Here is a 13598-nt window from a genome sequence, read left to right as displayed (position 1 = left end):
AACCTGATCCAAATCTGTCAACGTCAATGGTCTTTGGATCCAGCCCTATATGAATCCATTCACTTCAGGATTACAAGTTCCTGAGCACTAGTTAAAGAGCCAATATAAATGAACTCTGTTGAATATTGTGCAGTATCATGTTTATTACGGTACTACCTGAGGCCTCATTCTTGGTTGACCTTATTGTGTTAGGTGCTGTACAAACCCTTAGTAGCAGATAGTCCCTGCCCCAAGGAGCTTACAACTGAAATAGACCAGACAGGCACAGTGTGTGGGAAGGGGTAGAACACACAAGCAGAGTGAACCATGTAATGGCAGTAAATGGCATGTTAGTCCTGTGGTTTTATGTATTTATTTTTGAGGGGGTGCATTTAGGAGGGGATCAACTGAGTGGAAAGAAAAGTGAAGGGAGAGGGCACGTTGGGGGAATGGGAGTAAAGGGGAGAGGGTAGGAGGTAAGAGGATCAGGTGTGGAGTGAAGCTGAGGTTAAGAGACTCTGAGGGAAAGAGTTGAAGTAAATAGCCAATCAACACAGGAAAGAGAAAGGTCCCTGCTTCGGCTGCTTCTGCAACTGCTCCTTCTGGCTGGTTCCTACCAGGAGTTGTTCCCCAAAACTATAAGAGAGGAGGCGGCACCTGGGTCCTAGTGCTCCGAGCGTGTGTGGTTTTGGGTCTACGCATACAGTTCTGGGTTGGGGGGTGTGTTGAAAGGAGAGGTTCCCCATTTCACCCCTTTTCCTCATTACTCCAGATGTTTCTATTCTGTGAAGATCTGATGGAAAAATTATTAGGGGTCTGGAACGGCTGCTGTATGAGGAGAGATTAATAAGACTGGGACTTTTCAGCCTGGAAAAGAGATGACTAAGGGGGGATATGATAGAGCACGTCCCTTGGCCCGCGCCGCTTCCCGCAGCCCCCATTGGCATGGAGCAGTGAACCGCAGCCAGTGGGAGCCGCGATTGGCCGAACCTGCGGACACGACAGGTAAACAAACTGGCCCGGTCCAGCAGGGGCTTTCCCCAAACAAGCAGCGGACCGGCTTTGAGAACCACTGTGATAGAGGTCTATAAAATCATGACTGGTGTGAAGAAAGTAAATAAGGAGGGAGGAGGGATAGCTCAGGGGGTTGAGCATTGGCCTGCTAAACCCAGGGTTGTGACTTCAATTGTTGAGGGGGCCATTTAGGGATCTGGGGCAAAAATTGGGGATTGGTCCTGCTTTGAGCAGGGGTTTGGACTAGATGACCTCCTGAGGTCCTTTCCCACCCTGATATTCTATGATAAGGAAGTGTTGTTTACTCTTAAAGAACTCTAAAGAACTAGGGGCCACCGAACGAAATTAAATAGGCAGCAGGTTTCAAACAAAAGGAAGTATTTTTTCACACAATGTACAGTCAGCCTGCGGAACTCTTTGCCAGAGGATGTTGTGAAGGCCAAGACTATAACTGGGTTCAGAAAAGAACTAGATAAATTCATGGAGGATAGGTCCATCAATGGGTATTAGCCAGGATGGGCAGGGATGGTGTCCCTAACCTCTGTTTGCCAGAACCTGGGAATGGGCAACCGGGGATGAATCACTTGATGATTACCTGTTCTGTTCATTCCCTCTGGGGCACCTGGCATTGGCCACTGTCGGAAGACGGGATACTGGGCTAGATGGACCTTTGATCTGACCCAGTAAGGCTGTTCTTATGTTCTAAAACAAATTGCAGCTTGAAAAATCTTTCAAAAACTTTGATGAATTGCTTTAAGAAAGTGAAAACAGTCCTTGGAATCACTCAAGTTTAGGAACAACATTTATTTGGCACATGTAGTTCTCCATGATGAACCCTTCTGAATTTTGAAAAGGGTGCCAAATGGAAGTCAGACCGCAACACACTTCCATTTACCCTGGTGACCTTGTTACAAAAGTTGCATTGCACTATACTTAGTAACGGATTGCATCTGAATTCTATGCAAAGTACCAAATTCTTGCTGTCAGTGACATTAATTTAAATCTGGAGTAGGTCAGTGGAATTACTTTGGACTAAGGCTAATGGAAGTGAGTGGAGAATTTGATCCAGAATCTCTTCTTGAAACTTGTAATATAGATTGATTGAAACATTATTTCAGAAATATAGTATAGTCAATACCATGACTTCAAGGCTCAATGTCATCTTAGCTCTGCTGGCATGAGTACATGACATTTATTAATAGAGGTACAGAAGGACTAGCATATTTAAATCCAGTTGATGTCATCAGCCAAATTACTTCTCCATTACTTATTGATTAAAGATGTGCTTGGCATAGAACATGTGCTTTCTTTTTCTACCAATGGGAAATAGCAAAATACAATAGCCAACCACCCAGGTAGTTATCCAGTTCCTGACACACCTTAACCAAGGCCAACTAGAAACTCCAGCTTATTCAACATGCAGCAATCCACCTCCTAAATGGGAGGCGCCATCAAAAACATATCACGCTAGCACTCCTCGTGCTTCAAATGGTCTTTCCCACCTGATACTAGGCTGAATTCAAACTCCTAGTTCTATTCTACAGAACTAGGACAGATTAAGTCAAGGGCCACTTTGTCATGTGTGATCCCCAAGTCAAGAGGGGGTCATCAGTAGAGCTGGTCAAAAAATGTTGACCAAACTGTTTTCCTCAAAAAATTGCAGTTTTATTGAAATCATAATATTTTGTGGGAACACGTTGATTAAATTTTCAATGGGAAAAAGTCAAAATGAATTGTTTTGACTTTTTTGTTTTGTTTCAATCAGATAAAAACATTTCATTTCAATTCATTTCATTTAGATTTTGCTGTTCTAATAAAATATTAAGTTTAATAGATTGTGACAGTGCCATATAGGAGCTAGGTAGTATTATTTTATTTTATTACAATGTTTCAACATTCTCAAAATGAAATGTTTTTTTGTTCTGTGGGAAATTTTGAAATTTCAACTTTTCATTCTGGTTTGGGATGAAAACAAATTTCAAAATGTCGTAATTTCACATGGCTCAAAAGTTCCATTTTCTGGCCAGCTCCAGTCATCAGCAACTTTAACTAGAGAGTGACTCTTCAGAACTGGGGATAATGCATTTTTGGTACTAGGTCTAAGGTTTTGGAAACTATACTTGGCTCTTCTTATGCGCTTTAGTCTGACCACCTTTCCGAGCTTGATGCAAAACCCGCTTTGTGTGAAAATACCTAGAATATTATTATGATGTATTCATTTGTATTCCGGCAGCACCCACAATATAAAGTGTTTTCTAAACACATATGAGAACATAGCTATGAGGACCAAGTGGGTTCTTATTGTTTTTAAGCTAGCTCACCCCTCCCTACAGAAAAATCCATAAAAGGTGCACAGCTATTATTCCTTCTAAATAAACCTTCTTGTCTGTCTCTCACTCAGAGGTGGTGCCTGACCATAAACTTTATCCTCTGGTTATTTATGTTCTGGATGCTTTCAAGCCTTTCCTAAGGAGAATGTACATGCAGCTGCTGCTCTGCTGTTGGAACCAGCAGCTGCTGGTCAAGAATGTATTATAGATAGCTGCTGCTCCCAGCTGAAGTACAGTCATCTGCTGAGATGTATTTTTCATGTTTGTGCAGAGAAGGCTCTTGATTTAAGGTATCTTGGAATTATTTGAAAAGTTACTTGGAGGGTTGCTGGGTTGAACTCTGCTCTGATTTATGTCCTATGCAGTCACAAAGACTTCAGTTGACTTGCGTGGGGAGTAAATCAGGACAAAATGTGTCCCATTGTTTATGCTCAGTGAATATGTGACTGAATGGAAGCTCTTTGGATCTGGCAAGCAACAGCTGTGGGGCTTCATGAGCAATTTCGACATCCTGTGAAGCATAATGCAATGAAAAAAATCTGTATTTTTCAAACTAAAAATCTATGCTCCTAGGGACAGAGCTGTCTGAGTCACTGGCAAAAAATGGTAAATGAATTGAACTTCTTAGGTTGAAAGCGAAGAGTGCACAAGCTGACTTACTTGGTTTTCAAGGCACCTAGTAACAGTATTCTGGCTGTGATCTAGTCCTTGAGCAGCTCTAAAAGAAGCCTCTCCATATATTTATTTAAGAAAAACAATAATACAGAAACTTTGCTGAATATAAGTTTTAAAGGGAAAATTGTGGCCGTCACTATACTATATAGCAGGGGTCGGCAACCTGTCAGAAGTGGTGGGCCGAGTCTTCATTTATTCACTCTAATTTAAGGTTTCGCATGCCAGTGATACATGTTAATGTTTTTAGAAGGTCTCTTTCTATCAGTCTATAATATATAACGAAACTATTGTTGTATGTAAAGTAAATAAGGTTTTTAAAATGTTTAAGAAGCTTCCTTTAAAAATTAAATTAAAAAGCAGAGCCCCCCAGACCGGTGGCCAGGACCCGGGCACTGTGAGCGCCACTGAAAATCAGCTCACGTGCCGCCTTTGGCACCCATGCCCTAGGTTGCCTACCCCTGCTGTATAGACATTGACCATTCTAAAGTGTTCCTAATCTTCTAACAACCATAACTCCACTTCAATCCACCTGTTTTCCTGAATACAAGAGGAAAAATATTATAAGCAGGGGAGGTGGGACTCGTAGGATGCTATTTTGTCCAAGAGTGACCTGTACTGAGTGAGTGACTAAGTTATCTGTAGCTACTGGTGGGTTCATAAATGCTTTGTCCTCATGGTGCCTGGCCAGCTGTTTACCATGGATGTTAGTTAACATCATGAATGGTTAGAAATGGCATTTTATAAAGAGCTACCTGAATCAGTGTCTAGCAACCAACATTAAGCCCCTAAAATTAGTTGACTGGTAACTTTAGTTATCACTAATGAATCCAGTCCTGCAAGTGCTCCACAGGCTTGCAGACGTGGGCCCTTTACAGGCCCAGACTTGGCTGCTGGATAACCAGTCACTTGTCAGGTGGACTGGTCACTTGTTGCATCTGTAGGTATGATCCACTGGCACGTAGGCATTAGTTGAACTGCACCATCTGCCCTGTTCCATCAGGGGATATTTCCACATGGACAGTTAGGACATGACTGCTGCTCTCTCTTGCAAAGGCCCCACTGCTGCCACCCTATGTTCCCCGGGCTGGCCTGCTGAGATCTGCTGCCCAAAGGCTCCTGCCTTTAGTGCCTGGGTGTTCCATACATGTATTCTGAAGCAGGAGAGGCAAGGGTATAATATCCGTACAGGAGCACGGCTACATTATAGCACCTCCCTGTTAAAAAGGAGGGTTGCTGTTCCTGTTTCATTTGTCTGAACTGGGTGTAGCCTCCAAGCTTCTGATAATACGCCAATTCAGCGCTTGGTTGGGAAAAGCTTGGGTATCTTGCCTTATAGGGTACGTTATTAGCCAGGTACAAAAGGTGTTACACAGCCATGTGCCATTATTTTTAACAGGCAATAATGTATGTAACTGTTTGTGCCCCATGCTGAAGATTTAACCGCACATCCCAAAGCCCAGTGAACTGATAGTTAGGAGCCATCTTTCATACCTGAAAGGCAGATCAATGAAGAGCTGTGAGCTTTTTATTACAGCTTCTGTATCTGTAAATATAGCCAGTAGATGACTACCTTAACAACTGCAAGTTAAGTTGGAAATGTAGTACCATTCTGTGCTCACCGAAGTAGAAAGGATCACTTTTCTGGTGTGATGGGGAAGTTTGAATGCTATTACAAGCCCTGTGAGCATGGAGGTTTTAAGATTACAATTCCAGAAACTGAATCAATTGAGTGATACATCAGAGACTTGAGTCTGAAACATGTGTCATGTGTGGGTCTGTGAACAGAGGTCAGGCCTGTGAAAGGCATGTAAAACAGCACCCAAAAAGTCGGCACATCTTTAAAGCAATGGGCTTTAGCAAAAGCCAGGTAGATTTTTAGAGTTTCCATGGGGTTTCTAAAGATTTCTCCTCCGAGAAAATTGAGTGCAAGGAAACTGAAACAATAAGATGAGGTTTTAATGGTCATGGATAAACACCATTCTTCCCTACCCCTCTAGCATGGGCAGTAGACAGAATGGGTGAAATCAGGGTCCTATTGAAGTCAATGGCAAAACTCCCATTGACCTAAATGGGATCAAGATTTCACCCAATAACTGTACATTTCCAGGTTTCAGAGTAGCAGCCGTGTTAGTCCATATTCGCAGAAAGAAAAGGAGTACTAGTGGCACCTTAGAGACTAACCAATTTATTTGAGCATAAGCTTTCGTGAGCTACAGCTCCAGATGATAGATCTCAGTACCAGATACCTGTTTGCCGAATGTTTGAAATGCTTTACAGAATGAGAAGATACCTGTAGATCAGTGATGTCTTATAGTGGCTTGTTTCTCATACAAAAACTTCACTGCAGGCGGAGTTTCAGTATCTCAGATGAGGACCTGTCTGACAAAAATGGTATCAGAGGAGTATATGAGATGGCAGGCGGGACTCTGTTCCACTCTTGAACATGTGAAGGGTACACTGGAATCTGTGAGGATGGGAAGAGTGTCTCTCTTAAGAAGTCAAAACTTCATTCCCAGTGGCCAATAGGGGGCAGCACCCCTTCACAGCGCTCTGACACCAGTTACTGCAGAATGGGGAATCAGATATTATTCCTTCCCCATGTAACCATTTTTCTTCTCCTCCTCCTTCCCCTCAGGTGGAGGAGGAGGAGGATCTTACTGGAGTGTGTGGCCTTCACACCTACCAAAGGGCTGCATTCCATTGACATTAGCACAGCGGAACCTGTTTATAGGGCCTGATCCAGAGCCCTTTGAAGTCAATGGAAAGATCCTCACTGACTTCATTGGGCTTTGGATCAGGCCCATAGTGATGTGAGGCAAAAGCAGGGTGAGACTTTGCTACATAAGGGGAGTGGAAGTGCATTGAAACAAAGTTAGGAGTAACCCTGTGTTCAAGTTTGTACGGGGAGGTTACACTGTCTTTGATCAAATTCCTTTTTATTGCTGAGAAGCTGACACAGGAAGAACATAAAACAAATGTGTGCAAATCTACTTAATAAGTAGATAAAATAGGTGCATTATTACTTCACCAAGTACAATTTGCTTCATCAGTGTGGTGACAGCAGCTATCTCTGATGTTTCTCAGGCTTTTACCCGAATTGTCTGTATACAGGCAAAGCAATACAGATATTCTACTATTGTTCAGCAATGCCCTTCCTCATGAGCATTTGGCCCATGCTCAGCCTTCAAACATACTTCACACAACAATACAAAATATAGCTGAGACAAGTAATAACACCACTGCGATTCTAAACCTCATCCGCATTCCACTGCATGGGAAACAAATGGGGAATGAGATAAAAAGATTAATACAGTAAGTGCTGGAAAGATCTTTTTAAAACAAAAAACAGAGCGATAAATGTCAGCCCAAGGATCAAAAGCTTATGATGCTTGGAGACAGGTTGTCGACAAGCAGAACACAGCCTGCCCATAGAGTAGCATACAAGCAATTAGAAAATGTCCAGCTTGAGAAACCTAAGTCATCTTTAAAGAGTGCCAAGAACTGATACATAATGGATTTGATTCCTCACTCCTTCTGCACCCAATGCTCTCCTTGGAGTCAGAGGGAATTTTAGTCATGCCGGGAGAGTGAAATTAACCCCCACGCAGAGGTCCAGCATAAGGCCCAAACACCACTTAAATTCCACTCACCCCTTATCTGTCCAGGGGTGGTGATAGTCTGTGTCCAGGAGTGAATCTCTATCTATTTTAGGGTTTTATATTGCTGCCCATCACCCTATTATCTCAGCTCCTATCTCAGCCAGAAAACAGGCCAGGGACCTATCTAAATAAGATTGTACTTGATTTTGCTTCTGTCAAGGTTCCTTCCCCACTCTGAACTCTAGGGTACAGATGTGGGGACCTGCATGAAAACCTCCTAAGCTTACTTTTACCAGCTTAGGTTAAAAATTCCCCAAGGTACAAATTATTTTACCCTTTGCCCTTGGATTTCCACTGCCACCACCAAACTTTATCTGGGTTCCTGAAAAAATGTCTTTCCCCCCAAAATCCTCCCAACCTTTGCATCCCACTTCCTGGGAAAGGTTTGGTAAAAATCCTCACCAATTTGCATAGGTGACCATAGACCCAAACCCTTGGATCTTAGAACAATGAAAAAGCATTCAGTTTTCTTACAAGAAGACTTTTAATAGAAGTAAAAAGAAATCACCTCTGTAAAATCAGGATGGTAGATACCTTACAGGGGAATTAGATTCAAACATAGAGAATCCCTCTAGGCAAAACCTTAAGTTACAAAAAAAAGACACACAGACAGAAATATTCATTCTATTCAGCACAGCTATTTTCTCAGATATTTAAAGAAATCATAATCTAACACATACCTAGCTAGATTACTTACTAAGTTCTAAGACTCCATTCCTGTTCTGTCTCTGGCAAAAGCCTCATACAGACAGACACAGACCCTTTGTTTTTCTCCCTCCTCCCAGCTTTTGAAAATATCTTGTCTCCTCATTGGTCATTTTGGTCAGGTGCCAGCAAGGTTACCTTTAGCTTCTTAACCCTTTACAGGTGAGAGGATTTTTCCTCTTGCCAGGAGGGATTTTAAAGGGGTTTACTCTTCCCTTTATATTTATGACAGCTTCACTGGAAGAGAAGCACAAATGCTTGCAATTAATGATGTGCAATTAATGATAACACTTAATCATGTGTTTAATTTTAAGCATATGTTTAAGTCCCATTGAGAACTAGAGTCCCATTGATGTAAATGCCTGTGCTTAAGAATCCTTCCTGAATAGGGGTGCTGGGGAAAAAAATTAAAAACACCTAGGTGATTTAGGATCCTAAGTTGCATTGGAAATGGTGACATTTAGGCTCCCAAGGCTCTTAGGCACTTCTGAAAATGTATCCCACTTTCCTGAATGAGGGCCTAACAGAAAGTGGGGAAGACTAAGGATTAATAGACCGAGTAGGTACCTCATTATAATATCCAATAATATCTCTTTCTTCTCTCATGCTTTACAACTGCTCTTTAGAGTTGTACATAGGTGTGGACAATACCTTCCCTCTTGTAGACAATGTCCAGAAGAAAAAGTTACCATATCTCACCCCCTGCCCCACACACATACAGTGTTTATTTACAATGCTGGACAATTGTTTTAGGAGCTCTCCAGAAGAACTTTGATAACTTGTTCAGTCAAAAGCTCGCCATTGTCAATGACAGGAATGAAACATGACAGCAGAGTAGACAGGGACATATTTCATCTGAGTGCCAGAGTCAGACACCCCTTCCAATTTTCCCTGGTCATTTATTTTTTTGGTGGCTGTTTTATTTGCGCATCTTGGTTAAAGGAGAGGGGAAATCAGGGCACATAATTCCCATGATTGGAAACATTTGGGTAACCTCCCCAATCTTTGCATCTCCTCCTGTTTAGAGTTAATGGTAGGAGTTATGGTATAGACCACAAGGGCATATATTACATGTGAACATCTGTCTCGTGTACAGCAGTTGATGGATCTTGTATGTTTAATAATATTTGTCACTTGTATAGTGCTTTCCTGTTGAAGGCCTCCAGGTGCTTTTCAAAACTGGGTGATTATTATTGTCTCTGTTTTACAAACCAGGAAGCTGAGGCACAGTGTCTGTGATGTGCTCAAGGTGACATGGCTTGCCAATGGAAGAATAAGACATAGGACTTTTGTGTCCTTATTTGCAGCCCTGTCTATGCTCCATCCACTAGACCACAGCTGCCTTTGTGTTCAGTAAATCACGGGGTAAGCTTATGGGCTCTATTATAAATAATAATCCTCCATATTTATAGTTTGATAATTTGAGTTTGTGGACTGGAGCATGAAATTGTTGCAGTAGCCTACAGGCTTCTCACAGAGACAAAGGAGAGCAAAATGAATCGCCTGGTGCAATTGTTAGGATAGGGGAGAAGTTATAGATGCTGAGCTGTATTTTAAAAGAAATTTTCAATGACAATCAATACACACTTCTCCTCCTGGCCTCAAATGAAGGTCAGACACAAGAAGGTGAGCTTTGCTTCCTTTCAGGCAGGCTTCATTGACATCTGGGCATATCTGACACCTGTGCTTACCTCACCTAATCAATTCCCTTCCACTACAGGGGCCATATATACAGTGAAACCTTGGTCTCTCCTGTTCTCTGCCCATGGCACACAAGAGATTAGTATCCTGGGGACTGAAATGTTGTAGTTATTGGGTTCAATATGGGGTAACTGGATGAAGTTTAATAGCCTGTGATATATAGGTCAGACTAGATGATCTACTGATCCCTTCTGCCCATTAAACTACTACACAAAGGGAGGACTAAACCAGTGTTTGGACAGGAGCAGGGGTGCTCAAAGGTGATTTAAAACACTTCTGCCACCCTGCTATGCCAAGTGGTCCTTGGTCTCATCTGAGCATCTGGGCAATAGCCTCCTTTCAAAAACCTAACCCAACACTGTATGGAAGGGAAATGGATTCAGAATCTAGGAATCTGAATTCTTATATCTACAACATTTCTGGTCACCAAGTACCTTAACTCTGTCACATACCAGCTCTTCAACTCCATCACAGACACCATATGTATGTTATAAAAGTATCAGTTAGCGCCAGTTACTTTAGACTTGATGACAAGAATTCCAGAATGGCAGGTGAGCCAGAGAAGGAGACCTCTGAAGGACCTATTAGGAGTTGGTGGCATTCATTTCCATTAACAGAGCTTAGAGAGATGTGTAGGTTATACTGATGTATGGTGCCTCTGACTGCTGGATGTTGGGACTGGATGACAGGGGATGTATCACTCGATAATTCCCCCTGTTCTGTTCATTCCCTCTGAAGCATCTGGCATTGGTCATTGTCAGAAGACAGCATAGTGGGCTAGATGGATCCTTGGTCTGATGCAGTATGGCCATTCTTAAAAGGAAATCAACTGCTATTTAGCAGAGCTGTGTCTTTGCAATGTTAGAAAAAGTCCTACTTATTCTTATACAAGAAATTGTGGGCCAGATTTTTTAAAGGTATTTAGATGCCTAAAGATGCAGACAGGCGCCTAGTGGGGTTTTCAGAGTTCCTATGTGGATCTTCAGGTAGCTAAATACATTTAAAAATCTGCTCCTGCATGATCGGATTAAGAGCAGACAAGGTGACTACAAATTGGATCACTACACAAAGGGTAAAAAACCACATTGATTTGTTTGGGTTTTCTCCACACAGCTGTTCACACCACCACCACTACCACCATAAAGACAAGACTTTTTTTAGTTTAATAGAATAGATATAACTTGAAGTACTGGAATGAAACTGGGTGGAGGGAAGACCAGTATAGTCTGAATATTAGTAAGTATTTCATAACACTGGACTAGCAATGGTCTTGATTACAGTCCCTCAGATAATGGAAGCTTCACCCCTGGAGTCACTTAAAAGTGGACTCAAAAAAGTACTGAATATATAGACTATTTTCAAAGCTGCCAAGGTGATTTTGACATCCAGTTGCCAGGCGTTCAAATCTTCCAGGAGGCTTTGAAAATTTCAACCACATTGTGATGAAAACCCCTGCACTAGTAGCACAATGAAAGCATGAAGAGTAGGCCTCTCCTGTCTCTAACGTATAGGTTTCCCTTTCATTTGTTAGATTGTGCAAGAAGTGGAAGTTTCTCAAAGGCACAAATGGCAGCTGCGCTCCTAACTCACTTGGTAAGTCATTGGGAGTTGGGCACCTAACTACTGTTTGTGCCTTTGAAAATCTCCCCTGCATTCTCCAGGTTTTGATGACATTGCCTTTTATTACCATGTACTCTGGTAACAGGCATTGGGAAATATTCTCTGCTCAGCTCATGAAGTTTTAAGTGTGAATCTCCATTCATCAGAAAATATGCCCTTAAACAGAGAAACCTGTCCAATTTTATCTCCTTAACTTTTCTGTCCTCTGAACGACATGAGTCAGTAGCTAGTGCCAGTGGGTGTGCCTGGATATTGTTTTCAGGGACTGTGTTAATGTTAACATGTTCTGGCTTTTGAGGAAGAACTTTCTGTGCTATGGGATCGTGCTTTTTCCTGTTTGATGGTCTCGCTGATACAACCAGTGGAGGGGGAATGGAGGCTGGGGACATAGTACACGCAGTCTGACAAAGAGTGAAGACTTTGCTTTCCTTTTGAATTCCCTTCTGGCAGTCTGCTGTTATCAGAAGCAATAATGCAGCAGCCTAAATGCCACAGTACTATACAAGTTAATAAGTGCTGGTGTTTTACTTCTACATGATATTTTTCACACTTCCAGCTCATGAGCTTTGTGTTTGATCTTTGAGCCCTTCAGCATGAGTTTTTATAGTCTCTTTAGTGTACTTGTGTGGAAAAAAATCTATTCAAAAACCTTTTGCAAGAATCTCACTGAAGCTTCCTCTTGAGGATGCGCCAAGCACCACACATCAGTATAACTTCTACACATGACTCCAAGTTTTGTTAATGGAAATGAATGCCATCAACTCCTAATAAGTCTTTCAGAGGACTACTTCTCTGTCCCACCTTCCATTCTCGGGTTCTCGTCATCAAGTCAAAAGTTACTGGCACTAATGGATACTTTCTTAAAACATACATATGGTGTCTGTGATGGAGTTGAAGTGCTGGTATGTGATAGGGTTAAGGTGCTTGGTGAAAAGAAATACTATAGCTATTAGAATTCAGATTACTAGGTTCTGAGTCTGTTACCCTTCCATACAGTGATGAGTTAGGTTTTTGAAAGAAAACTATTGCCCAGATACTGAGATGTGACCAAGGACCACTTGGCATAGGAAGGTGGCAGAAGTGTTTTTGAGCTATATTTGAGCACCCTGCTCCTGTCCAAACACTGATTTAGTCCACATCATATATTAAATACCCTGTTTATTTCTCTTTGTCTCTCTGCATCCTAATGTCAAACAAGTTGGTTACTTCAGCCAAGGGTTAGAGTTGTAGAAGATAGGGTGTAGAGTGGAAGTGTAGAGTTAACTATGAAGTTGCTACCATTCCCTCCATAGCAAAAGGTTTAGACATAGTAGATGATGAAAAAGTCCCCCAAGGAACATAGTGGATGCTCCATTGCCTGAGTTATTCAAATTGCACTGGACTAAGCACTAGAGAATATACTTTATTATCATTATTATTATTTATTAGTGATCATTATTGTATTATATTATTAATAATAAACATTTATATTAAAGTAACTCTAAGAGGCACCCAGGCCATGGCTCCACTGTGCTAGCTGCTGTATGAACAAATTAAAAATAAAGTCCCTGCTCTAAAGAGCTTATACTCTTAAAAATGACATAACAGGTGGATGAGACAAACAAATGTGTTGGGGGGGAGGTCGGGGAGACAAGACAAAACAACACAAACAATTAGCAAATCAGAGGCAGTACCACCTGCCTAGCCATTCCCTTACTCTAGGGAACAATCCATTACTGGGCAGTGAATAAACTATATGATGTAATTGGTCTATCCCATCTGTAAATTAATCACTCTATGCGACTTTAAAAATATGAACTTGGTTATGAGAAGGTGTTGACTTTTCCCAGCAGTAACGTTGCCAGTGGTTAGTTTCATTGTGTGTCATTCTAAACATTCCCTCTTCTTAAATAGGTGTTCCTGTTTGCTTCTTTGT

The sequence above is a fragment of the Lepidochelys olivacea genome (assembly GCF_965140295.1).
Source record: "Lepidochelys olivacea isolate rLepOli2 genome assembly, chromosome: 2".
Classification (NCBI taxonomy): Eukaryota; Metazoa; Chordata; order Testudines; family Cheloniidae; genus Lepidochelys; species Lepidochelys olivacea.
The sequence above is the reverse complement of the archived record's forward strand: the minus strand, read 5'-3'. Positions refer to the sequence as shown.